This window comes from Hyaena hyaena, unplaced genomic scaffold, assembly GCF_003009895.1.
Source record: "Hyaena hyaena isolate Hyena2069 unplaced genomic scaffold, ASM300989v1 scaffold_1418, whole genome shotgun sequence".
Classification (NCBI taxonomy): domain Eukaryota; kingdom Metazoa; phylum Chordata; class Mammalia; order Carnivora; family Hyaenidae; genus Hyaena; species Hyaena hyaena.
Window position 1 is genome coordinate 10,606 of NW_024082057.1, and position 24,620 is coordinate 35,225.

The window sequence follows — 24,620 nt, forward strand, 5'->3', positions numbered from 1 at the left end:
TGTCACTGTCTTGAGTTGCCACGGCGTGCAGCCCGGGGATGTGGCAGCAGTGGGCATGGCATGCAGCTTGGTGCCGTGGCAGCCCCTGTAACGTGGCAGTAGGGGACACGGGCACAGCCCAGGGATGTGGCAGCGGGGGGACACGGGCGCAGCACGGGGACGCGGCAGCCCCTGTAACGTGGCCGCAGCAGGCACAGGCCCCAGGGACGACGCCCAGGCTTCGGTGGGTCGCTGCACAGACTGCGATCTGTCTGTGTCGTGATGGCGGACGGAGGACAACTCGACGAGGGGTCCGTTAGGAAACCATTTCCCAGGGCCTGGCGGGGGTGGCACAAAGGGGCAGGTGACAGAGGGCCTCCGTGCGAGGGAGGTGGGGGGAGGACCCAGGACGCGGCGCCCCGGGGCCCTGTCCTGGGCAGCACGTCAGTGGGCGGGCCGGGTGGGGACCTGGGCCTCTGTCCCCTCCCCCCCCGAGGCCCCCCTGGATCCTGGTTTGGGTGCGTGCGGCCCACAGGACATGTCCCCCCAGGTCCGTAGCCGCCTGCCCCTCCGTATGGAGGCGACTCTCTAAAATATGTCCGGAATGCGAGTTTAAAGCTTCCTTATAGCTAATGGCTTAACCATCTCAGAGAGCTGTTTTGTTTGCTCGGCCGATCCCACTGCTGCCTTCCTGTTGTTCCGTGACCCCAAGCAAGCGACTTGTCACGGCTGCAGGCTCTCGGCCGGCTTCTCCTTGACCCCGAAACCCTGGGGCGGAGAGGCCATGACGGCTCCCAGTCTGCCGTGAGGAACCTGAAGCACAGAGAGGTCGGGCCACTTCCCCAGGTCCCACGGTGACCAGGTGGTGGGGCCTGACACTTGACTCCAGGCCTCTGGCTCCAGAACTCACTGTCTTCACCCCTGTGCCAGTGGTTCTCAAACTGGGGTCCCCGACACCCCTTCAGGGTGTCCACGAAGTCCACGCTCTCTTCACAATTGTGACAAGATACCACTTTCCCTTTTTACTCTGTCTTTCATGAGTGAATGGTGGGACTTTCTGGAAGCCATGTGATGGGTGGTATTGGAACAGGGTGACTACATGGGCCCCTTACCACCGTTTTGGTGAGGAGACAGAGGAGTGACTGCTCTCCACAAAAATATGCCCTTTGTGTTTATATGTAACAGGCTTACTCTTGTGATTCTATTTATTTTTCATTTTTTCGGTGTTAACCTTTTATTATCATGGGAATAAAATCCCTGCTTATAAAATTGAATTTTATTTCTCCCAAGTAATATTGCAATAGAGCCACATATAACATTGATCACTTTCAGGGTACAACACAGTGGTCTGATGCGGGGATACACCGTGAAGTTAACATCTGTCACCACACACAGTGATACATTGTTGCCCTTCAGACGCCCAGCACAGGACTGCATACACTCGTACACAATTGTAACGTATCGTGCTTGTAACCTAGTAGACACTAGGCTGTAAATCTTGTCCCTAGGACTTGTTTATCCTGGAACTGGAAATCTGCTCTCTGGGGCCACCTTTTCAGTGTTATTTTATTTATTTTTATTTTTATCTTTATCTTTTCTGACAGACAGGTAGAATCCTAAGCACAAGGCTCGATCTCATGACCCTGGGATCACGACCTGAGCTGAAACCAAGAGGCAGACGCCCAGCCGACTGAGCCCCCCAAGTGCCCGATCAGTGTTATTTTAGATGAATTCGTAAACAAATACTCTAAAATCTTCGCAGCACTAATTTCCACTATCCTGGGACACACTGACTCCCACAAACAAAAGGGCTTTGGGACCCTTAGTGATGGTAAGGGTGTGGTGTCATGGGCCACGTGTGGGTGGGCACCACTCTTCACCCTTTGTGGTCACAGTACGGAGGTTCCACTGGCTTTGGTACAAATTATGTCCCAATCACAGTAAGACACAAGAGTTTTGTTTGTTTTTTTTAAATAATGCTTATTTATTTTTGAGAGAATGGGAGAGAGAGCGTGCCCCAGAGGGGAAGGGGCAGGGAGACAGGGGGATAGAGGATCTGAAGCAGGCTTCGTGCTGTCAGCAGAGAGCCCAACATGGGGCTTGAACTCATGAGCCACGAGGTCATGACTCTGAGCCAAAGTCAGACATTTAACCGACTGAGCCGCCCAGGCGCCCCCCATGACACAGGTGTCTATCTTGAAACCTTCTCTTTATTCAAACAGACCCTCCAGACCCGTGTGGCAACCCCTACCCTGACTATTTCTGGAGGCCCCGGAAGGTCTCAGACATTGTCATGAATCATCTGGGTCTTGGCTAGCTTCCTGCTGCCCGTCCCACCCCCTGCCACACTGTGGCATGCCACCATCACCGTGGACTCACGTTGTTGCAGGGATCAGCAAATCCAAAACTCGTAGGGCCGGTGGGCAGGTGTGAGCTCAGGCAAGGTCTCTAAGTTACCGTCCTGAGGGGATTCCTTCTTTCACTGGAAGCCTCAGTCTTTACTCTCAAGAATTTCCACTGATTGGACGAGGCCCACCCACATCAGTTTTACTTAAAGTGGTTCAAATGTTGGTCACATCTACCAAATGCTTTCGCAGCAATGTCTAGACCACTACATGACCGAAAAACACTGGGTGCCATGGCCCCAAGGTCACCGCCTGGGTCCCGTTTGTGCCACTCCCCCAGGGAAATCATTTTTGTGTTTTTAAAATTTGAAAACACCCATTCTTTTTCTGGGTTGTTTTGCACTCTTTCCAGAGCACTGGACTTGACTTACTTGTGCCGGGTCTCATGGGTGAGATGGACCAGGGCCCTGGGACTCAGCTGGAGGCCTGCATGGCTCCTGCTGATCTGCTCCCAGGGTCATAGTCCTGACCTGACATCGGGGACTGTCCCAGGGAATTCAGACCCTGGGGAACGGGAGAGCTTGACGGACGAGGAGGGCAGAACTGTCTGTCCATAGCTCAGCTGGGCTCCAGGCAGACACATAAAGCACTAAAGCATTTGTAGCTCGAGCTGCAAGGGCGGGAAGGGTCGGGGCGAGGAAGCCTGAGCATTCCCTCCTGCCCTTCCCCTCTGCCCACTCCCCACTCCCAGGCCTTTGAAGGTCATATTTGTACAGACATGAATTTGTGCTTAATTGCTCCGAAGCCTCAATTAGTGTGCCGGCAGGATCCCATCATTCGCGACATAGTGCGCAGCCCCCAACCCCCCCCCCGCCCGCTGCCCCCTATGCCCCCGGGAGGCGCCGGCCCCGGGCTCAGAAGAGCCTGTGTTGCTTTCGTTTCCTGGAGGCCTTGCCGACGAGGGGCTTCGCAGCTCAACCCGGGTGGCTCAGCAATCACCATTACAGGCCTGGTTTGCCCGGAGCTGACTTCCCGGCACCATCCGTGCCAGCCCCCCAGACGCACATCTGCCCGTGGCCCTTCGCTGAGTGCCTGTTCCGCCAGGGTGGCCGCCGTCCTGATGGGACCATGCCGACACCCATTGGCGGTCACTGTGGGGGCAGGGCAGACCAGGGGGTGAGCAGGCCCAGTCCTCTGCTATGTTCACTGAGCTCAGCCCCGAGGGGTGGGCGCGATCATGACCCCACTTTACAGATACCAACACCGAGGCACAGAGCCCAGGACACAGCCCGCCAGCAGAGGCCCCATTTCAGGGCAGCCGGTCAGGTCTCCAGGCTGTAACGACACCTGGCGCCCCCTTGTGGTCAAAGAAAGAATTGCTCTTGAATCTCCATGTGGTCAGGGTGAGCTTGGCCACAGGACCAGCCACTTCTGAGGACTCTTCTGCACCCCCCACCCCCTGACCGATTCTCCCGGGACCTGGAGCCTCGGTGAGGATTTTCTTTCCATCATCCACGGGTCCGGCCTGGTCTCTCTCTGGGCCAGTGAACAGTATGTAGCCAGAGTGTTTCCCTCTTCGCCCTGATAGCCTGGAAGTTCAGCATGTCGTTGTGCAAAAGTCTGAAGCATTCAGCTTTGGTTTTCAGTCCCAGCCTGTCCTCGAATGGGCGGGCAGACACACCAGCCGGCGCAGGGCGGGGCAGGGTCCAGCCAGGGGAGTCGACCTGAGGGCAGGGTCATGGCGCCCTGCTGGGAGGGGTCTGGGAGGGCCGTGGGAGGGTGGGTGGGTGACGGTGAAATTCGTGGCACGTGTGAAAGTGTTGGATGTGGACCCAGGGGCCGAGGTCCTCTGGGGTGTCTCTAGGGGGCCTGGGTCTGGAGCCGCGGTGAGGACGAGGCTCAGTGGGCAGCCCCTTGCTGAGGGTGGTCTCAGGCTGGCAAGGACGTAGGCCGGGGTCCCGCCTGGCTGTTAGCCATCGTGTGCGGCTACTGTGCTGGTAGCCTGACTCTGTCCGTGCGACTCCGTGTGCCCCTCGTCTGGGACCGGCCGCACACTGGACATGACCAAACACCAGCAGCAGACCGTGTCGCTGTCTCTAGGAGCTTGCTGTGACCAGGGAGTCGGCCTCCAGCACTGGCCTCGGGTGGAGCCCGCCCGCCGGGCGCACAGGGGGGCTCGGCTGTGCCCTGCGGGGCCGCGGAGGCTGTCGGGAAGCCGGGCACCCCACGCCGCTGGACAACAGTTAAGGCAGGTGCCAGTTACGGGGTCCCGGCTGTTTGGGGCCAGGATTACAGTTCGGATCTCTGGACTTCTTGCCGGAGATAACGGTCTGACTTCCCGCACATCTGGCTTAGGCAGCAGGCTGCTTGGTGATAGTGACTGTGGCCGTGGGCGGCCTCCTGGCGAACGCAGGGCGCGCCCACGTCCGGGTGCGCTGTTGCCTGGACATCGTCTGTTTGGATGTTCTGTCCCCATCACGGGATCGCTTTTAAGTGTTATCAAAATCTTGTCGTCCACAGCGACGTGGGCGGAACTTGAGGGTCCTGTGCTGGGTGAAATAAGCCAGAAACAGGACAAATACGTACGATTGCACTTTTATGTGGAATCTTAAATGAGAAATAAACTCATAGAAACAGAGAACAGATTGGGGGTTGCCAGAGGCGGGCTGGGGTTGGGGCACTCGGGGAAGGTGATCAGAGGGCCCACGTTTCCAGTTATGAGGAAATAAAGGACAACATCTGCACGCATGCAAATGGAGGAGGTCAAATCGTGCGGAAGGTGCACAAAGTGGGCACTCGCCTCCCTCTCCCTCAGCCCCAGGCCCCACGCAGAGGACATGTGTCTGTCCCTCTGTCCCTCTCACCTGTCCTCTGTCTGGACAGCCCACCCTCGTCCAGCGCCCTCTACTTGGCAAAGCAGTTCCACGTCCTGTGACGGTTCCCGTGGACCCACTTGCCACCTGAGACCCTCTCGTCACCTTCCAGAGATGCTGAGCCCTTTGTGGTTCCCTGTGTGTGGCACCTGGCGTCCCCGTCCTGGGGGCCGTCCCCCCCCCCCGTGTCCTCACGGGGCCGTCCCTCCGTGCGTGTCTGTGTCCTGATCCCTCTTCTTACAAGGACCCCGGTCACCTGGGATCAGAACCCCCCCTTCCCCCCGGTGACCCTGTGATTCCTCAGTCACCTCTGCAAAGTCCCCGCCTCCAGATATGGTCACATTCTGGGGTGCTGGGTATTGGGGCTTCAACATGAGTTTGGGGGCCGCAACTCAGCCTGTAGCAGCACCTTGAACATCCCCCCCTCGCCGACTGGAGGGCTCCCTGCCTCCCGGAAAGCCTCGCCGGCACGAGCTGCAAACGTCTCCAGGCCCTGCTTCTTAGCACCTCCCTGGACAGTCTCCACAAAGAGTCCCAGGGGTGGGCCGGGGTCCCCTAACGAGGGCCGAGTTATTCCTCGGCGAGCCCCGGGGCTGGCACCCTCGGTCACGGGGGAAGCAGGTGCCTCCCTGCGGGGTCCCCAGGTGGCCGGCACCGGCATCGGGACACAGGAAGCGGCACAGGAAGGACAGTGGCCAGGGAGGGACCCTCTGCAAGGGCAGGAGACGCATCCGAGTGACAGATGGGGGGAGTGCGGACGGCACGTTCATTTACTGGGGCCGCGGCGTCAGAACCAGGCCAGGCACCGTGCGAGAGGCTGGGCCGGCTTCCGCATGGAGGTCCCACGGCCCGGTGACCTCGCGGACTGTGGAGCCAGCCTCTGCCTTCCTGTGACGAAGGTCAGGCAGCATAGGGACGGGGTGGAGGTCAGGTGGACCTGGCCTGGCTGGGCAGGGGCGCTGACGTCAGGCGGGGCCGGCGGGGGGCCGCAATGACGGCAGGGTCCCCGCGGGGCCAGGAGGGGTCGGCTGTTCCCATCCGTGCTTTCCGGGTGACCTCCGCCTGCACTCTCCACATCCTACGAGAAGGCCCCTCGCACTCAGTTTCATGTAAACACGTAGGGCCGTAAATCCTCTGTAAGTCTGTGCTATTTCAAGGCTGTCAGGCCGGTTTTGATGTAAAATCTTTTCTAAATGCCTTATGGGGTGGCATGTTTTTAAAGTTCCAGAAATGCGGGGCTTTTACAGTTATCTTTGTGATAATGATTTTCAAAAGTCATTGAGTGCTTGAAGAACATTCCATTCAACTGTGCTGAGATCAGCCTTACAGTGAGTACGTGACAGCCATACTCAGCTCTGATGTGGGTTTGAAAATGGCCGTTCTTCAATTGCTGGGTGTAAGAGTCTATATGTACCCAGTGCATTTAACCTACTTATTGTGTGCTTCAGACTTTCCATGAACTTGCTGATCTTACTGGCCGTTGGATCCCACGCTAACAGAGATGTGCTAAAATGTCCCACCTTGGCAGTGGATCTGAGGAGTTCTCCCAAACGCTCTGGGCATACCTCTGCCTCGGGGCCTTTGCACTGGCTGCCGAGAAGGTGCTTCCCTGGGCAACCCATGTCTCACTGCTTTGCTGAGTCTGTAAGGACACGTTCCTGAGGAGGCTCGCCCTAATCACCCCTTCAGATGGACCTCCTTCCCTGTTTCAGCTTCTTCCTTTCGAATACTCGAATTTAATGGCCCAGGTTGTGTTTTGTCAAGTGTCGGCTCCACGAGACCGAGACTTTGTTGCTTTTACTGTGTCCACCGTGTCGCTAGCGCCTGGGTAGCGCCAGGCACAAAGAAGAGGCTTGCTCAGCAGTTGCCGGGAGGCTGGCTTTCCCTCAGTTTCACTGTGCTGAGTGTGTGCGTGCCGCTGTTTATCCTGTTTGGAACCCAGTAATCTAAGTACAAGCATTTTTCATGAATTCTCGTAAATTCTCCCACATTGTCGCCGAACGTCGGCCCCCCCCCGGCACGCCCGTCGCCCCCTCTGGGAGCCTGGCTGTTTGCGTGCTAGCCTCTCTTGCTCAACCTTCCGTGCCTACTCGCAAATTCCCCGTGTTTGTGTCCACGCTGAGTTATAGATAACACGTCCGTCTTTATTGTCCCATTAACTCCCTCTCCATCCGGCCTCGCCAGACCCCACGAGTCTTAAAATTCAATGATTATAGTTTTCGTTTCAGAATTTCTGTGTTTGCTGCTCCAATGCGGTGGCTTTAGGCCCAGCTCTTGCTCCTGTTTCCAAGCGGGTCTTTTATTTCTTTAGTTCTTTCTAACGTTCTTATTCTGTGCTGTGCCTGGTACTCTCAGCTCCTGCTCGACTGAGTCTTCTGTTTGTGGATGCAGCCCGCTCTCTCTCATGAGGCCTGTGTGTGTGTGTGTTGTGATTTTTGGGTTCTGGCTCCTTGGGACTTCACTGGGGGTGGGGGGGGCTCCAATACCTGCTCAAGGGCGTGTTTCTTTACGAGCCGTGCCCTTGCATTTTTCTCAGTAGGAAGAGACCAGCCGGGGTGACTTCACAAGGAATCTCAGGACACCGGGCTCCACTGCAGGTGCTTGGGAGGGCCAGCCTCTGACAAGTTTCGGGGAGGGCTTGTCCCCCTGGGCTTCCCCATGGGCTTTTGGCCTTCGTGGATTCCGAACTCCCTCGGTCGCTGGCTCTGAGGACTCTTTGAACAGCTCAGTGACCTTCAAACGTCCTTTTGTGACCCAGCACCTTTGGGAGCTCTCGTGGGGGGGCTGTGGCTGGTGTCTGGTCAACCTCACTAAACGAACTTATCAAACTTACTCGGTTTTAACCGAAGCTGAGAAGAACGTTGAGAAATTTCCACGTTGTTGAGCTGACACGCTCTGGTTGCGGCTTGCCCGGGGGTCAGTGTGCGGCTTGCCCGGGGGTCAGTGTGCGGCTTGCCCGGGGGTCAGTGTGCGGCTTGCCCGGGGGTCAGTGTGCAGCTTGCCCGGGGGTCAGTGTGCGCGCTCCTGGGGCCTAGGAGCGGGGCCATGCAGACACGATGGGCTCAGAGGGAGACGCGCTGCACCGGGAAAGGGGAGAGGTGGGCACGGAGATGAGGCAGGCGCAGGGGACGGCCCATGAGGACACGGGGGGGGGGGGGCGGCCGTCGCACATGAGGAGAGAGACCTCCGGGGCCTGGCCCTGCCCCCGCCTGGACCTCCGGCTCAGGCCCCCAGGACGGGACGGGGACCGTCTGCGGCTGAAGCCCGGGTGCTGTGTGAAGGCGGCCAGCAAACTCACACCGGAGGGACCGTGAGGGGCTGGGGTGTTGGTCCCAAACGGGAGTGGGATCGTGTAAATGTACATGCGTGTGACCTGTGGAAGCTGAAACACAGACTCCCCGGAGGCCCTGGTTGTACTTAATTGGAAGATCCAGACTGAACACTTAGCAGAGAATCCCAGCAACGAGCAAAGGACCTGACCCCTGGCCAAGAAAGAAGGAAGGGCCCAGAGACCCTTCTCTCAGAGAGGCCCCGGCACCGATGCCTCCGTGTCCCCAGCCGGAGCTCAACGATAGCCCCGGCTCGGGCAGCCCAAGTGCGGTGAGGGGCGCCGGCGGGCCGGGGAGCCGGCCAGCAGGGGCCCCGGCCGGAGGGCGTCTGACTTGGGACGCTCCCGACAAGCTCACTGGAGGCACCCAGGGGCGTGGGGTCCCGCGGCCCCGAGGGGTGTGGAAGCGAGATCAGGGACGGTGAGGGAGGCGACGGCGCTGAGCCTTCGTGGCCAGAAGGGCTGCGGAGCTGAGTACTGAGGTCTGGGCACCGGGGCCGCCACAGTCCAGAGGCCGACGACCCACGATTGTGCTGCAAGAGCTCAGGACACACTGGCCGATGCAGAGCTCTGCTCGCGGCCCGCAATGTGCGGCCGCCACGGCCGGGGAGCCCGCGTGGACGGGGGCCCCCTGAGCCTGTGGCCAGCACCTCAGACCTCACCCCGGCAGCAGCCACAGGAGCCACAGCCCCCCCGGAGCCCCCCCAGGAGCCACAGATACGTATAATCATTATGTACGATGATAGGCTCTCATGTACCACGTACGATCTCACATGTAATTTTCTCCCAGCGCTTGGTTTGCCTCGTCAGTCTCTTACCCGCATCTCTCGAGAGGGAGATGTTAACATGGACTCTCACGACGCTGTGCTGCTCTGGCCTCTCTGAACCTCTAGGCTTTCTCCTCCAAGCGACAGAGGCCTTTTTCGGCTTATTTCGAAGGTGGACCTCAAGCTAATTTTTAATGCCCAGCGAACGCAGAGCAGCCCTGAGCTTGCGGAGCCTTTGTCCAGAGACACGTGACCTGGGACAGTGACACCAAACCCATAATCGCTGTGTTTCAGCCTCTGAAAACAATTTCCTCTGCATCCCCACTGGCCACTGGACCGAGGCCACAACCGGTGCTCCCCTGCCCCGCGTTCCTGGGTCGGCCAGGACAGGCCAGTCACTCGCGCCGCAGACCCCGCCGCCCCCACAGCTCAGCCCTTACTTGTTGCTGGCGCTCCATGCCGCCGCCCGCCGGCTGCCGGGTCACTGCACTTCCTCCCCGGGGGCTCGGGCTGGGGGAGCAGCCGCTCTGGGAACGGCAACGGCCCTGGAGGAAGGGAAAGTGCACGTGGGAAACTGCACTTAGGTTTCTGCTCACGAGCTCACACAAATCACATGGCTGTGCCCAGCTGCAGGAAGACCTCGGGGCGCCGCCGCTTGCCCTCTGACCCTGTCCCCAGGAAAGGAGAACCGAGGGGCTGGAAATAGCCCGAATGCAGCGTTCTGCACGGTAGCCTCGTCAGCGCCGTACATGCTTTAGCTAATGGCCTTAAGCCTCCCTTTTTGACTCACAAATGAATTTAAAGCTAGTTGTTTCTAAACCTGGTTGGGTCCGGGTCAATAGATTCAATACGTAAAGTTCAGTTGCCGGAAGGTAGAGTTTGTGTACCCAACAAAGAACATATTTTCCTTATTTCCTCCTGTTCAGAATAACAGATTGATTCCCAAAGTCCTCCAAGGGCACCTGAGAACTTTGCATATTTTTTCCCGCTTTATGGAGGGGTGATTGATGAAGACGGCACGAGTTTCGGTCACACCGTGAGACGTTTGGACGGGCAGACACATTGTGATGTGCTCACGCCACCCGGGTAACACCCGGCAGCTCGCACACCTACCCTCCTGTGGTTTGTAGTGAGGACGTTCAGCATCTCCTCTCTCGCGGCTCCCAGGGTGCAACGCAGCACTGCCACCGTGGCCCCGAGGCGTGCGTTGGGTCGCGGGAGCAGCCTGCCCCACGGATGAGAGTTGTTGCCCGCCGTCTCCTCCCTTTCCCCCACCCCCAGCCCCCGACAGCCACCGTTCTGTAACGTGTCACCGTGAGTTCGAAGTTGTTAGATGCCACGTACGCGGGAAATTCTGCAGTATTTGTCCTTCTGTGTCTGGCTCTTCACTGAGTAGTGTCCTCCAGGTTAGTCCACGTGGTCACAAATGGCAGGGTTTCCTTCTTTCTAAATGTTGTGTAACAGGTCACTGTGTACGTAAACTACACCGTCTTTATGCACTCATCTGCTGGCAGACACTTAGGATTGCTTCTGTATCTCTTCAAGCCACTGACTTCCTTTCCTTTGATAAATACCCGTAGAGGAATTGCTGGGTCGTAGGGTAGTTCTATTTTTTATTTTTTTATTTTTTTATTTCTAGGAGAGAGAGAGAGAGAGAGACAGCGCGAGCAGGGGAGGGTCAGAGAGAGAGGGAGACACAGACTCTGAAACAGGCTCCAGGCTTTGAGCTGGCAGTCAGCACAGAGCCCGACGCGGGGCTCGAACCCACGAACCGCGAGATCATGACCTAAGCGAAAGCCGGACGCTTAACCGACTAAGCCACCCAGGCGCCCCTATTATTATTATTTTTTTAATGCTTATTTATATTTGAGAGTGAGAGAGAGACAGAGTGTGACAGGCAAAGGGGCAGAAAGAGAGGGAGAAACAGAATCTGAAGCAGGCTCCAGGCTCTGAGCTGTCAGCACAGAGTCTGATGCTGGGTTTAAACCCACGAACTACGAGATCATGACCTGAGCTGAAGTTGGACGTTTAACCAGCTCAGCTACCCAAGTGCCCCAAATTTGGATAGTAAATATTTAAAAAAAAATTTTTTTTTTAATGTTTTATTTATTTCTAGGAGAGAGAGAGAGACAGCGTGAGCAGGGGAGGGTCAGAGAGAGAGGGAGTCACAGACTGAAACAGGCTCCAGACTCTGAGCTGGCAGTCAGCACAGAGCCCGACGCGGGGCTCGAACCCACGAACCGCGAGATCATGACCTAAGCGAAAGTCGGACGCTTAACCGACTAAGCCACCCAGGCGCCCCTGGATAGTTCTATTTTTAACGTTTTGAGGAAACTCCGCACTGTTTTCCACAGTGGCTGCGCCAGTGTGCATTCCCCCCGGCAGTGCACGAGGGGTCCCTTTCTCCACGTCCTCACCGACACCTTTGATTTCTTGTCTTTTTGATTCTAGCCTTTCCGACAGGTGCGAGGCGGTATTTCACCGTGGCTTTGACTTGCATTTCCCCGGTGACGAGTGACGTTGAGTCACATTTTCATGGACCTGTTGGCCTTCAAATGTCTGTTCAGGCCCTTTGCCCAATTTTTAACAGCTATTTGGTGTTCTGCTATTGAGTTGTGTGGGTTCCTTATACGTCTTGGGTATTAACCTCTTATCACAGACATGGTTCACAAGTATTTTCTCCCATTCCGTAGGTGGTCTTTTCCTTCTGTCGACTGTGTTTGTTGGTTTGTTTTTGCTGCGCAGAAACTTTTTAGATTGAGTTTTTATTTCTGATTTCCCTTTTGAGTTCTTCTTTGACTCACTGGTGGTTCAGGAGTGTGTTAATTTCCACCTACGTGTGAATGTTTCCATTTTCTTCCCGTTACTGATTTCTAGTTTCACGCCATTGCTGTCAGAGAAAATACTTGATATGATTTCAATCATCTCACAGGGAGGACACAGATATGAAAGGTGAACTCTCTTCCTTAGGCCAGTGTGTGAGCTTCCTGTGGCAAGAGGCCGGGTGTGCCATAGCCCTCAAATGTGGGAAAAGGTGGCAAGGTCTCATTCCCAGCCCCTGGTCATGTGACCAAGACTGAGGAATTCAGCTCTTCCTGCAGCAGTTAGAAGATGAGGGAGGTGGCAGAGGTCTGGACCTGGGGGGGGAGGGGAGGAAGAGTCTAGAACTGCAGGACTTGCCAATAGCTGCTCTCTGCTGGCCTGGCCTCGGGGACTGTCCTGTCACCATCACATCAATGGCTGGAAGATGTGAGGAAGCGAGCATCCTGAGGAAAGAAGAGACAGACCGCGGAGGAGATGTGGCCAGGGTGACCTCCAGCCGCATCCTGACGATGGGGTGAGCAGTCCCCCAACAACTCCACCAACCCCTCAAGTCTGGAAGTGAATGAGAACGTGAACAGCAGTGACCATAGCAATAGGAACGGCCAAGGACAGAAATGCACAAGCTATGGGTTTCAGTTCGTCAACGTGATGTTTTTATTGATTTGCAACATAGGGTTTAAGAGAAAGCAGGTGTTTCACATGAAAAGCAGCCAAGGAAGCCCTGTAACCACAGCCTTGTCCTGAGTGCAGCACCGGCACTAGCTTCCTGGAGGAAAAGAGGATTTCAGGTGAAACACATGCCCCTTGGCGGATTGTCCCGGGTGAGGTCCGGGGAGGAGAGGGAGGTATGGCCAGGGAGTGACCTGGGAAGGGATTTGTCAGAAGACAATGGATGCCAGAGTGCCTTCTCCCAAGGAACTGGCAGCCAAATCTGGCTTCTTTCTAAAGGGTGATGGAATCTGAGGTATGATTTAGAATTTAGCAATGAAGCACAGGTCATAGCTTGGGAAACCTGGATCCGCAGGAGGGGCCTGAGACCTGAGGTCAGAGCCTCAGATCTTGCATTGGCAGCAAATGGGGACACAGCAGCTGGACTGGCAGCAGGAAGACCCACAGCCTGAAGAGCAGCAGCAGGGCTTGCAGCAGCAGGCCTGGCAGCAGCAGGGCTTGCAGCAGCTGGACTGGCAGCAGCAGGGCTTGCAGCAGCAGGCCTGGCAGCAGCAGGGCTTGCAGCAGCTGGAGCCGCAGCCCCCACAGCTGGAGCCGCAGCCCCCACAGCTGGAGCCGCAGTCCCCACAGCTGGCGCCACAGCCCCCACAGCTGGAGCCACAGCCTCCAGAACAACCACAGCAGCCCATGGTTCTGGTGGGTTTTGGGTGGAGTCGGTCAGAGAAGCAGGTGCAGAGAGGAGGGGTTCAGGTGTGGAGCCTCCTGGGCCAGGAGCCCTTTATATACCTGCCAGGGTCAGGTGAGATGCTGGCCCACGGTCACTTCCTGCTTCCTGTTTGTGCCACTCCCCCAGGAAGATCATATTTGTTTGTTTGTTTCATCTTAAAATAGCCTCAGTGTTGTCACGTTCTGCACGTTTTCTTTAGTTCACAATTTCCCCTCACACGTTCCCTGAAAAGGAACCAAGTCCTCCATGTCGGTGTCGGGTGGAGGCGATGGGAGCAGCGTCCGTGGCCTTGAGGCCGTGTTCATCTCTGCCACCTGTGTTAGCTTTTCGTGGCTGCCACAACGGACTGGGTGGCTCACGACGGCAGACGTTTCTCACCACGCGGTTCTGCAGGCCGGACGTCCAAGCTGGAGTCGCAGGCCGAGCACTCCCCGAAGCCTCCACGGGAGGACCCTTCCTTCCACTTCCAGCACACGGGGCCGCCAGTGTCCAAGTAGCTCCCCCGCCCAAGCTGGAGCCTAAGTCTGTCCTCACGTGGCCTTTCTCCCTGTGTCCGCACCTGACCTCCCCTCTTTCTCTGACAAGGACACCAGCCATTGAGTGAAGGCCCACCCTCATCCAGGACAACCTCGTCTTTCCTTTGATTCCATCTGCAAACACTTGATTCAGGGTCAGGATGGGATCTAGGATCAGAATTGGACTCGGGATTAGGACAAGATCCAAGACCAGGACAGGATTCAGGATCAGAACAAGACTCAGGATCAGGATAGGACCCAGGATCAGCACAGGATTCAGGATCAGAACAGAACCCAGGATCAGGACAGGACACATGGCTAGGACTGGACTCAGGATCAGGATAGGATCCAGGATCAGTATTGGACTTGTGATTAGGACAGGACCCAGGACCAGGACAGGATTCAGGATCAGGATAGAACCCAAGATCAGAATTGGACTCAGGATTAGGGCAGGATTCAGGATCAGATCAGGACCCAGGATCAGCATAGGAGTCAGGTTCAGGATAGGACCCAGGACTAGGACAGGACTCAGGATTAGAACAAGATCCATGATCAGAATAGGCCTCAGGATCAGGACAGGGCCCAGGAGTAAGATAGGATTCAGGGTCAGGATAGGACCCAGGACCAGGACAGGATTAAGGATCAGAATAGGCCTCAGGATCAGGACAGGACTCAGGTAATGAGCTGGGGTTCCCCTTCTGAACTTCTAGGATCCTGAGGTGTCTGCACTTAGTTGTGCGAACTTGTTAGGAAGGTCTCCTAAAATGTTCCAGGTCAACTTATCAACACAGTAGTGGACTCTGACATTTCTGATAGCAAACTCATCAATAAACAGCTTTTATTAAACACTATGCATCCCTGAAATAGGTGTATTTCTATAATGCATATTACCTATCCAGTCATATATTGCATGTTAACTAACTTTTCACGTTTTTGAAGCTGAAACATAAATATGTTTTAATATGATTTTCTATGCTCCACACTGGGGACCACACTTGTAAACCCATTCTTAAGTACTTTGGGTTCATATACCCTTCTTTGAAATTCAAACGAGGGTCTCCTTGGACAGGTCTATACATATGCACGAAAACGTGGAGTTTTGCACAAAATTTGCAAGAAATCACACAGGACCTGGTGTCCATCCGTGGTCTATAGCTCCAGATTAAAAACCCACCAGAAGAGGAGGCTCCAAGTGACAGGAGCCATTTCCCCTGAATAGTTACTGTGGGCTTCCCACGAAGACTGCAGGATTGATTGCATGGGTTTTCACACCTCTGTCACCTGAACCCACAATGAAAAGCCAGCAAAGGTGCCAGGGCAATATTGTTTCAGGCGGTAAAGTGCCAAGGGATTCAGCTGAGCAAGGAAAGGTAGTCTGGGGACAGGGCTGCAGATGAGAATATCAACACAGTGATGCACTTGGAATAAGCTGATACTGTGTGGTCTGGGGGAGGTCATCAGAGGCAGTGTAGTCTCTCTCTCGCCACTACCCCTGCTGGGTGGAGTGAGGTGCACAGAGCTCTTGTCACTACCCCTGCTGGGTGGAGGCCCAGGTGGTGAAAACATGAGGGCTCCAGCCAACAGCCATGTGGGGCACCATCTTGGAAATGGCTCCTCCAACCCCACTCAAGCCTTCAGATGATACAGCCTGGGCCAACACCTTGCTGAGAACAGACCTCAAGGCAGGACCACCCAGGAACATTTAGAGCTTGATGGAAAAGATTTTGAAACAAGGCAAGCATTCCAATAAAAATGCTAGAAAAAGCATAGACTTAAACCAAAATAATGAGAAAGCAGAATAAAAATAACAAGTGGGTAACAATGGAAGCTGTGTCTTTGAAAAATATCAGTAAGATAGACAGATGTCTGAAAAGCTGAACCGCAGAAGAGGAAGCAAGATCCAGGTAAATAAAATACAAAGTGAACAAGGTTAAATAATCCGTATGTAATGGATTTTACAAAAAGCAATTGGGGGAGCAAATTTCCTGGTAATTTGAAATCTAGAAGAAATGGATACATTTCTGGGGGGAGAAACATGAGATGGTAAAACTCACATGAAAAGATATTTAAAACTTGAAGAGATCAATAACCATCAAAGACAGTGGAATTATCACCAGGAATCTTAAGTCCCAGAAAGGCCCAGAAGCAGACAGCTTCTCAGTGAGTTCTAACAGAGGCTCTATCCTCTCTTCAAATGCTGGGAATACAATGGGAAGGGAAGTAGGTGAGCTCTCTTATGAAGCTCCTGTAAGTCTCATTTGAAAATCAGGCAAAGGACTGTAAAACAAAAGGGAAATTATAGATCTGCTTCATTAGGAATGAAAACACACAATTTCTAAATCAAATATTGGACTAATCAAGTAGGTTATTGAAAATAGCCAGTCACAGTCAAGTAGGGTTTATTCTAAGAGGATTAAGAAGCTCACCATCAAAAATATATCACTGCAACTCATTACCAGGGAGAAAAGAATTTGCGTGATCATCTCATCAGGTGTAACAAAAAGGTTCTATGAATAACTTAGGACTTTGCTGCCCAGGAGTGGAGAGATGGAAGAGTCTTCTGGAAGAACTTGATGAAAGCCCCATGAGGAAAGTTCAGATGCATTCCCTTCAAATTTGTATATAAGATGAAGATACCGGGGCGCCTGGGTGGCTTAGTCGGTTAAGCGACTTTCGCTTAGGTCATGATCTCGCGGTTCGTGGGTTCGGGCCCCATGTCAGGCTCTGTGCTGACTGCCAGCTCAGAGCCTGAAGCCTGTTTCAGTCTGTGACTCCCTCTCTCTCTGACCCTCCCCTGCTCACGCTGTCTCTCTCTCTCTCCTAGAAATAAATAAAAACATTAAAAAAAAAAAGATGAAGATACCGTCCATCACGACTGTGGGAAATGACAAATTGGTGACTGGTAGATGACGTGTCACATCCACCTTGAAAGACAAGCTACCAGAATTGACACAGACACAGCTGGAATAAGAGAGCCCAGCCAGGCTGCAGAATTCCTGCTCAAAGCTCAAAAAGGAAGATATTCTTCATCGGGAAGCAGGAAGCGAGGGGACAGGAGGGCTGGTCCCTGGGAAAACTCCCCACCGAGGTGCCCTCAGCCTTGTACGCCTTCTGTGACAACGACGTAGCAGTGAAAAGAGTCATTCTCTCCGAACCCATGTATACAGGGAACGCAGTTCTAACAACCCCAGAAGGTTATGAGAGAAACATAGCCATCGATTCTGACATAACACGGAAGAACTGGGCTTCACGGATCACGAGGAAGGGCTGCCCACCGCCTCCGCGACAAGGTCAGGGCGGGTCGGGCACTTGACTCCCGATAGAGGGCGTCCGAAGTCAGGGACAGAAAGTGTAGGCCAAACGCTTGTATCTCCTGCTTGCGGGAGGAGATGTCTGAGCGGCTACGTGGCTACGCGGGCTGCATTTGACCCTCCCAGCGACCCTCTGAGGCTCTTCCCAGCACGCAGCCCCTTTCCACGGGACTAACCCCTGTCACACCCCAGAGCCGAGGCCACACAGGACAAAGTTCCCAGTGGCCAGTTTGTGGACAGGCGAGTTGGGAGCACCGGTGGCTTCCAAAGCTAAGAATACGCAGAATGAGGCGTGTGCCTATGCTGATAAACCGTGTCCCAGCGAAGACACGGGCTGGGTTTATATAAAGAAATACGGCTTCATTTTTATAAGCGACTCGGCGAGAGAAGGTAGTGACATAAGATCTGTAGCCGACGTCCATGTCAGTTTAAAAGAAAAGCAAAAAGGCTACGCTCTGTCCTTTTTCCAGGATGCACCTATAGGCGTGGATGTATTGAAAGCGCGGGAGTGGGCTCTTCGGGGAAGGAGGGGCAAGGGGCAATCGGGGTCGGCAGCCCCACCGCATCAGGGAGGCCGATGGCAGCAACAGACCAGAAACCAATTTCAAAGGAACTCGTGACGCCCGCGGATTCTAATCCCCTTGCTCTCTTGGAAGAAAGAAAGAGAACCGGAGCTGGGGGAGGAGGGCCCTGTAGCTCGTAACTTTATTCTCAAGGATTACACTTAAGTTCTCTGGTACAGCCGTGATTTGTGCATTTTGCTCCACGTGAGCCCTCCTTCTGTGGGACTCGGCGCCCCCGGTCCGTGCTGCCCTCCTCCCTAGAGTCGGTCCTGAGGGAGGCTCGCAGGACCCTTTGATCCAGGCGCCGGAGGTATCGTGGGCTCAGAGAGTTTGGGACCGCTTGCCAGTTCTCTCTGGCTTCGACAGTGTTTTCGAGAGACATACATTCTTGGGGCCCGCTTCGTTTTCATCAGGTTTTTGAAGAGATTTGCTCCAAAATCTCTGAGCCTTAGACGTTACAGCAGGGCATCTGGAAACAGTCAGATACCAGCACCCTCCCCGCCCCAGGCTGCTGGGGATTTGCTGTTTGGGCAATATTTCTGGGGGCCCATCTCTGGAATTCCGGAACTTAATCACATGTCTTAGTCCGGGACATTCTGTGTTCACTTTCCCTGGAATATGTCGCTCTTTCCGAGTAAACCTGCACGTCTTCCTTCAGGCCGGGGAGGGCTTCCCGCAGTTTCCTCTGGCTGAGTGAGGTCCTCACCACTTTTCCTAAAGCTGGACCATCGTGCTGGCTGATGTCCCCGCTTTGCGTCTCCGCCTGCGCTGGGAGCGCGCCATGGCCCCCTGTGTCCGTCCCCGGGTCTCGGGCCTCCTGCGTCTCCCTCACTGCACCTGTGATGTCCTCGGTGCTCACGGAGGCCCTTCGGCCTCCGCTCTTCCTTCTAAAACATGCTCTGTGGTTTCACTGGGTCATCGATGAGCCCTAAGAAAATGATGATGCATATTTTAACTTGCTACGGAGCTCAGCCATTTGTAGGAAATGCACTTTTGTGTCCCAGGTTAGGTTGAGATTGGCCCCTTTGTCGTTTGCTCCCTGCCCCCCTCTTTTCCCCGCGCTCCGTCGCCAGACATCTCTCTACCTTTCTCAGGTTTCAGCCGCCCTGTCTAAACCCTGCACCTGTGTGGAGACAAACGGGAAGTTTCTGGTTTCCTTTGGCCGGCGACTGAGGGCAGGGCTGCGCGGTGTTTTCTGCGGCCCAGGTGCGCCCGGGCAGCGCTGGCGGAGGGGGTGACGGGGGCAGGGGGGTGGGGGGAGGGCGTTGTTAGGACACCCAGGCTCTACTTTCTCTGCCTGTCCCTGGATGTGGGCGCCTGGGGCTCACGCACCTGCGGGAGGTGTAAGCTGTAGTCACACAGACGCCCAGCCTCAGACCCGGCGCCGTGCAAAGGGTGCGCTGACTGCACAGACAGAGCCGCTGTTTAAAACCGTCCTAACCTTGGGGCACCTTGATGACTCAGTTGGTTGAGCATCTGACTATTCTGGGTCAGGTCATGATCCCAGGATCATGAGACTGAACCCTGTGCTGGGCTTCACGTTCCGTGTGGAGCCTGCCTGAGATTCTCTCTCACTCTACCCCTTCCCTGCTCATTCTCTCTCCCTTTCAAAAAAAAAAAAAAAAAAAAATCCTAAGCTAAACTCCCATATAAACACCTGTGGAAAACAAACTACACTGTTTGAGGATTAGAACTTTATTTCCTCCATATATAAGTAACTTCTCAAAGCGATAAAGAGCAAAGAAAATACAATTTATAGTAAAGTAAAAAAAAAAAATCACCCTCACTAAAAAAGAATTAAAGCAATAACTGAAATGCCCCTTTCTAGATGTGAAGTTCAGAAAGACTAGAGGAACACACGATCACACTGGCTGCTGTGTCTGCGTAGATCTTAGACAAGAGTTGCGAGCAACCTGGTCCCCGAAGGAGCCAGAAGGCAGAAGTAGCCGTGCTCGCCTGTGTGCTGTGTCGGGGTAAAGCTACAAAATCTTCTCTTCAATTAAGCTTCCTGCCCGACATGGAGAAAAGTTCAGCAAAAACACCCAACACCATGTTTACGTAGAGATTATAATGTAAAAGGAAACGTAGCTATCTAGGGGAAATGGTAAAATGGGGAGAAATTAATCAAAATGTTACCATTGTGTGCTGGGATTATTTGTTATTTTTACATCTTTCCTTATATTTCTGAGCTTCTTTTTATTGCGCAGCCATCTTATATTTTAAGAGTTGGAGGCAATATAAAAATGTAAGTGTTATTACTCATGTTTGACCGACTCTGGCCAGTTCAGTGGAAGGTGTTTTTGTTTTTTGGAGGGTGTTTTGGGGAGACGCTTATCGTGATGGTCTAAACACCTGCCCTCTGCATGTCACCTGGGAAAGCAGAGAAGGCAGGTGAGCAGGGTAATTACAGGGTCCAGATGCCGTGGGGAAGTGGCCGATGAGCACCTGGGGAGCACACCCCAGGGAGGGGAGTGGGCACGTGCCCAGAGACACCTGGCAGGTGTGTGAAGTCCCTGGCCCAGGAGGGTCCGCATCTCTGCACCTGCTCCTCTGACCGACTCCACCCAGAACCCACCAGAACCACGGGCTGCCGAGGTTGCTCCGGAGGCTGCGGCTCCAGCTGCTGTGTCCCCGCCCGCTGCCAGTGCAAGCTCTGAGGCTCCTGCCAGCAAGCGTGGGGGCCTGTTGGATGCAGGGGCCTCGGCTGCCCAGCCCACCGCTCCGGGGCTCCATGACCTCACTGTCCACCCCACCCGCACACCCAGCTTGTGCAGCGTGTTATTAGGGTGGACAGAACCCTGGGGCCATCTTGTCACCAAGTGCACCCTCCTCCTGGCTCTTCACCCACGCCCTCTGCTGCTTCTTGCCTCTCTGCCCCTCACCTGACCAGAGACCCAAACTGGCCCACAGAGGCCCGTGAGGTAGCCCTGTGAGGATGGAGGCAGAGGTGCGGTGAGGCTCGTGCCAGCCGGGGCCATCAGTGGTCACCTTCCAGAGACGTCCCCACGCGGCTGGATGAGAGTCCTGGCAAACTGAATCCCACAGTGTGTTTGCCCAATGACATATCACGACAAGCAGGGACCCCGGGTGTAGTGTGCCGAGTAATGACAAACCACGTCGTTAGCAGGGAGAAAGCGAGTCTTTCCAATTCCTGAAAAGGTAGGGATCAGAGTCACCAGTACCTGATGAGTAACAACACAACAGCAATCGATGGAAACTTCCTCAGGACGACGGAAACATACATACCCACACGCGCGTATTCACGTCCCCTGTGGAAGTGCTTGCCTGCGTCTGTCACACTCGCCTCTTCCCGCCTGGTGCCTCGGGGGGAGAGAGGTCTGTCCCCCAAGAGTGTGGCTTGTGACGTGGATGTCAGGGCTCTGCAACCAGCGCTCACAGGCTTCTCTCCCTGCCCAGGGAACCTGGCCTCTTGCTGAGCCTCCTCCCGCCGGGGCCCAGGGACTCTGCTTGGGACAAACTTACCCAGTCTGCCCCTTCTGGCACTGAGAAGAGAGACAGACATCCGTAAATTCTGGGCAGGAAACACCAATGCCAACAGGTGCCTTGTCCGTCCAGCATGTGGCTCCCTTAGCTCACGGAGGCACGACTTTCTGGTCCCTTTGTTTGAAAGGTGCCCGATACAGATTCTCTGGGTGGCGACATTTTCTTACAGACCTAAGGAATGTTTGCAATATAAAGAAGAGCTTTCAACTAAACGCACCTTTGCTTCCTCTTTTTTGCAAAGTTGTAATCAGAGCGTGTGTGCCATGGAACCCAGTCCATTCAGTAGGCAAGGGAAGGAAATCCCACGATAAAAACTGGAAAAGGGCAAGGAAAATTGCTGTAATTCATAAATGACATAATTTTTAACGTATAAAGCTCAAATAAATCTGTTATAACTAAAAAGTTAGTATAGCAAGGTAGGTGGATACAAGATCCACGTGAAAATCGTGTTTTGAGGACAAGCAATAATCTCTTAAAATTGAAATGTAAAATAGATCAAATAAAATTTAAAAGTTTAAAATATAAAAAACCCCCCAATTACATAGGTATAAAGTCCAAGTAAGAACTAATGAAAGTTGCAACATATTTTTCAAGGAAATTAAAGATCTAAGCAAATAAAGCCAAATACTGTATTTATGGATTCAAAAAGTCGCATTTAGAAAGATGTCAGTTCCTCCAAGACTTATATGTGGAATTCATGTCATTTGTATCAAAATCCCGGAAAGTTAACTTTGCTTGTGTTGATAAACTGACTCCAAAATGTATATGGAGGTGTTGGAGGTTGAAAAAAAAATTTTTTTACGGAGGCTCAAAAGACAGAGAAGAGCCATGGCAATTCCACAGACCTAATCGTCGAGCCAGTCGGCTGACCACAAAGGAGCGCGTCCTGGATGGCGCCACCCTTATGATTTCCAGAAAAGGACAACTTTAATCTGTGGTGATGCAGGCAAGACGGCGCTTGGGTCTGAGGGGCTCCCGTGGGAGGAGATGGCGGGGGGCCTTTGACACACGTAGGTACTTTCAGCAGAGGTGCACAAACTAACCGAAAGAATAAAATCAAAAGGCTAGAAATTGAAAACACAGAAACAGAAATAAAAATGGCTCCAAAGGGCTCAAACTGAAATACAAAGAGGAAAAAAAAAAGAGTAAGAAAGAGAACCAGCACATCTAGGAGCCGTGTGGCAATACCAAATAGCGTAACGTGCATGGAATGAGAATCCCGGGTGTGGGGAAGGAAGAGGAAAAGAGAAGGCAGAAGAAGTAGTTGGAGAAATAATGGCTGAGAATTTTCCAAAATGAGCGATAAACATTCAACCACTGATCTAAGAAATTCAGAGATTACTGATCAAGGTCAATACCCAAATACACAACCATCCAGACACAAACACACACTAGGGCAAATCGTAATTAAATGGCTGAAAGCCAGAGACAATGGGGAAATTGTCCTGATGGCTGTCACAGTAAAAGAACCACGTCACCCGCAAGATCACAAGGATGAGAATGACAGCAGGCTTCTCATCAGAAACCACACAAGTGAGATAATGGGGCGATATCTTTAAAGTGTTAACGGAAAATAACAGTCAACCCAGAATCTATATCCGATAAATAAATCCTTCAAAGGTAAAGGAGAAATAAAGACTTTCCCGAGCAGATAGAAACAGAGGGACTTTATTTCCGGCAGGCCTGCTCTGTAAGAAATGTTTAAGGGATTTCTTCAGACCGAGGAAATGTGGTATAGGTCAGAGATTTGGATCTAAAAAGAAAAAATCTGGGAAATAGACAAAATGAAGGTAAAATATATTGTCTGTATTTTTAATTGCTCTACAAGATAACTGCTTAAAACAAGAACAGTAAGAATGCACTGGATGGTTACGACTTATGCAAAGGTGGGGTGTATGCTAACCACCGCGGCAGGTATAGGAGGGAGGGTTTGGGCACATAAGGTCCCTACTGTATACACGAAGCAGTAGAATATTATTTTTTGGTGGGCTAAGATTATTTTAAAGTCTATAATGTAAATGCCACTAAACAGTGTTTTTAAAAAAAGAGATATGAATAAGTCAGTAGAGGAGATAAAATAGAATAATCAAAAGTTCCGAATTATACCCAAGAAGATAGAAGAAGCAGATAAAGAAAACAAAGAACAAACATGACAAGTATAAACCGGCTACTAAGGTAAGAGTTTGATCTGATCGTATCCATAATCACTGTAAACATGAATGTGGTAAACACGACAGTTAAAGACAGAGATCGTCAGACTAGATAAAGAAGAAATACCCAAGTGTATGCTCTCTGTAAGAATTCCACTTTAATATCAAAACTTAGCTAGGTCAATGGTAAAGGGATGGAGAAAGATATGCCGTAATAACGTGAAGAGGGACGTTACACATTGATGTTTCAATTCATCAAGAAATTAAAATAATCATAAACATTAAGCACATAATAACAGAGCTCCCAAACACAAGCAGCAAAAGCTGATCAGAAAAACACATCCTCCAGTACGGCCAGAGTCTCCCATGCCCCTGCCCAAGCGGGCAGAGGGAGGAACGTGGAGGGTCTGACAGCGCCCTCAGGCAACCTGGCCTAGTGACAGTTCTAGAACGTTCCCCCCAACAATAGAGAAACCTTATTCTTCTTTAAATGGGCTTTTAAAAATTGAAGTATGGCTGACACACAGTGTTAGTACCGGCTTCTGGCGAACAACGTAGCGATTCCCCGGGTCCCCGTGCTGTGCTGCCCTGGCCACGCTGCGGCTGCGCCCGCCTGCACAGGCCGCCATTACAAAACCACAGCTGTGTTCCCCGTGCTCTACTGTCGTTCCCGTGACTCATTCATCTCATCCCTGGGAGCCTGTACCTCCTCCTCCCCTTCACCCATTTTCCCCCCGTCCCCCCCTTCCCCCTGACGCCCACCAGTTTGTTCTCTATTTATGGGTCAGTTTCAGCTTTGGTTTGTTTGTTTGTTGTGAAAACTCATGCTTTTCAAGCACACACAGACCATTTGCCAAGATAGATCATACCCTGGGCCCAAAACCAAACCTTAGCAAATTTAAAAGCCTAGAAGTCATATGAAGTGTGTGTTGAGCAAGGGGCACCTGCTGCCTGGCCCCAGGAGTAGGCATCTGAGCACTTCTGTCCTCTCCCTCTCCATCCGGGAGGTGCCAGGAGACGCACAGGCAGTCGTGAGGGATGGGCAGTGCCCGAGTCACACGGAGAA

At 53.3% G+C, this 24,620-nt stretch overlaps 1 long non-coding RNA gene across 1 annotated transcript; it reads right to left on the reverse strand.

Annotated features, from left to right (window-relative positions):
- Positions 1–18,017: 18,017 nt before the first annotated feature.
- Positions 18,018–24,232, reverse strand: LOC120225516. Its single transcript, XR_005526824.1, has 2 exons — positions 21,147–24,232; positions 18,018–18,828 (listed from the first exon to the last, which is right to left on the reverse strand). It is a non-coding gene; the product is annotated as an uncharacterized LOC120225516 (long non-coding RNA).
- Between the last annotated feature and the right edge of the window lie 388 nt (positions 24,233–24,620).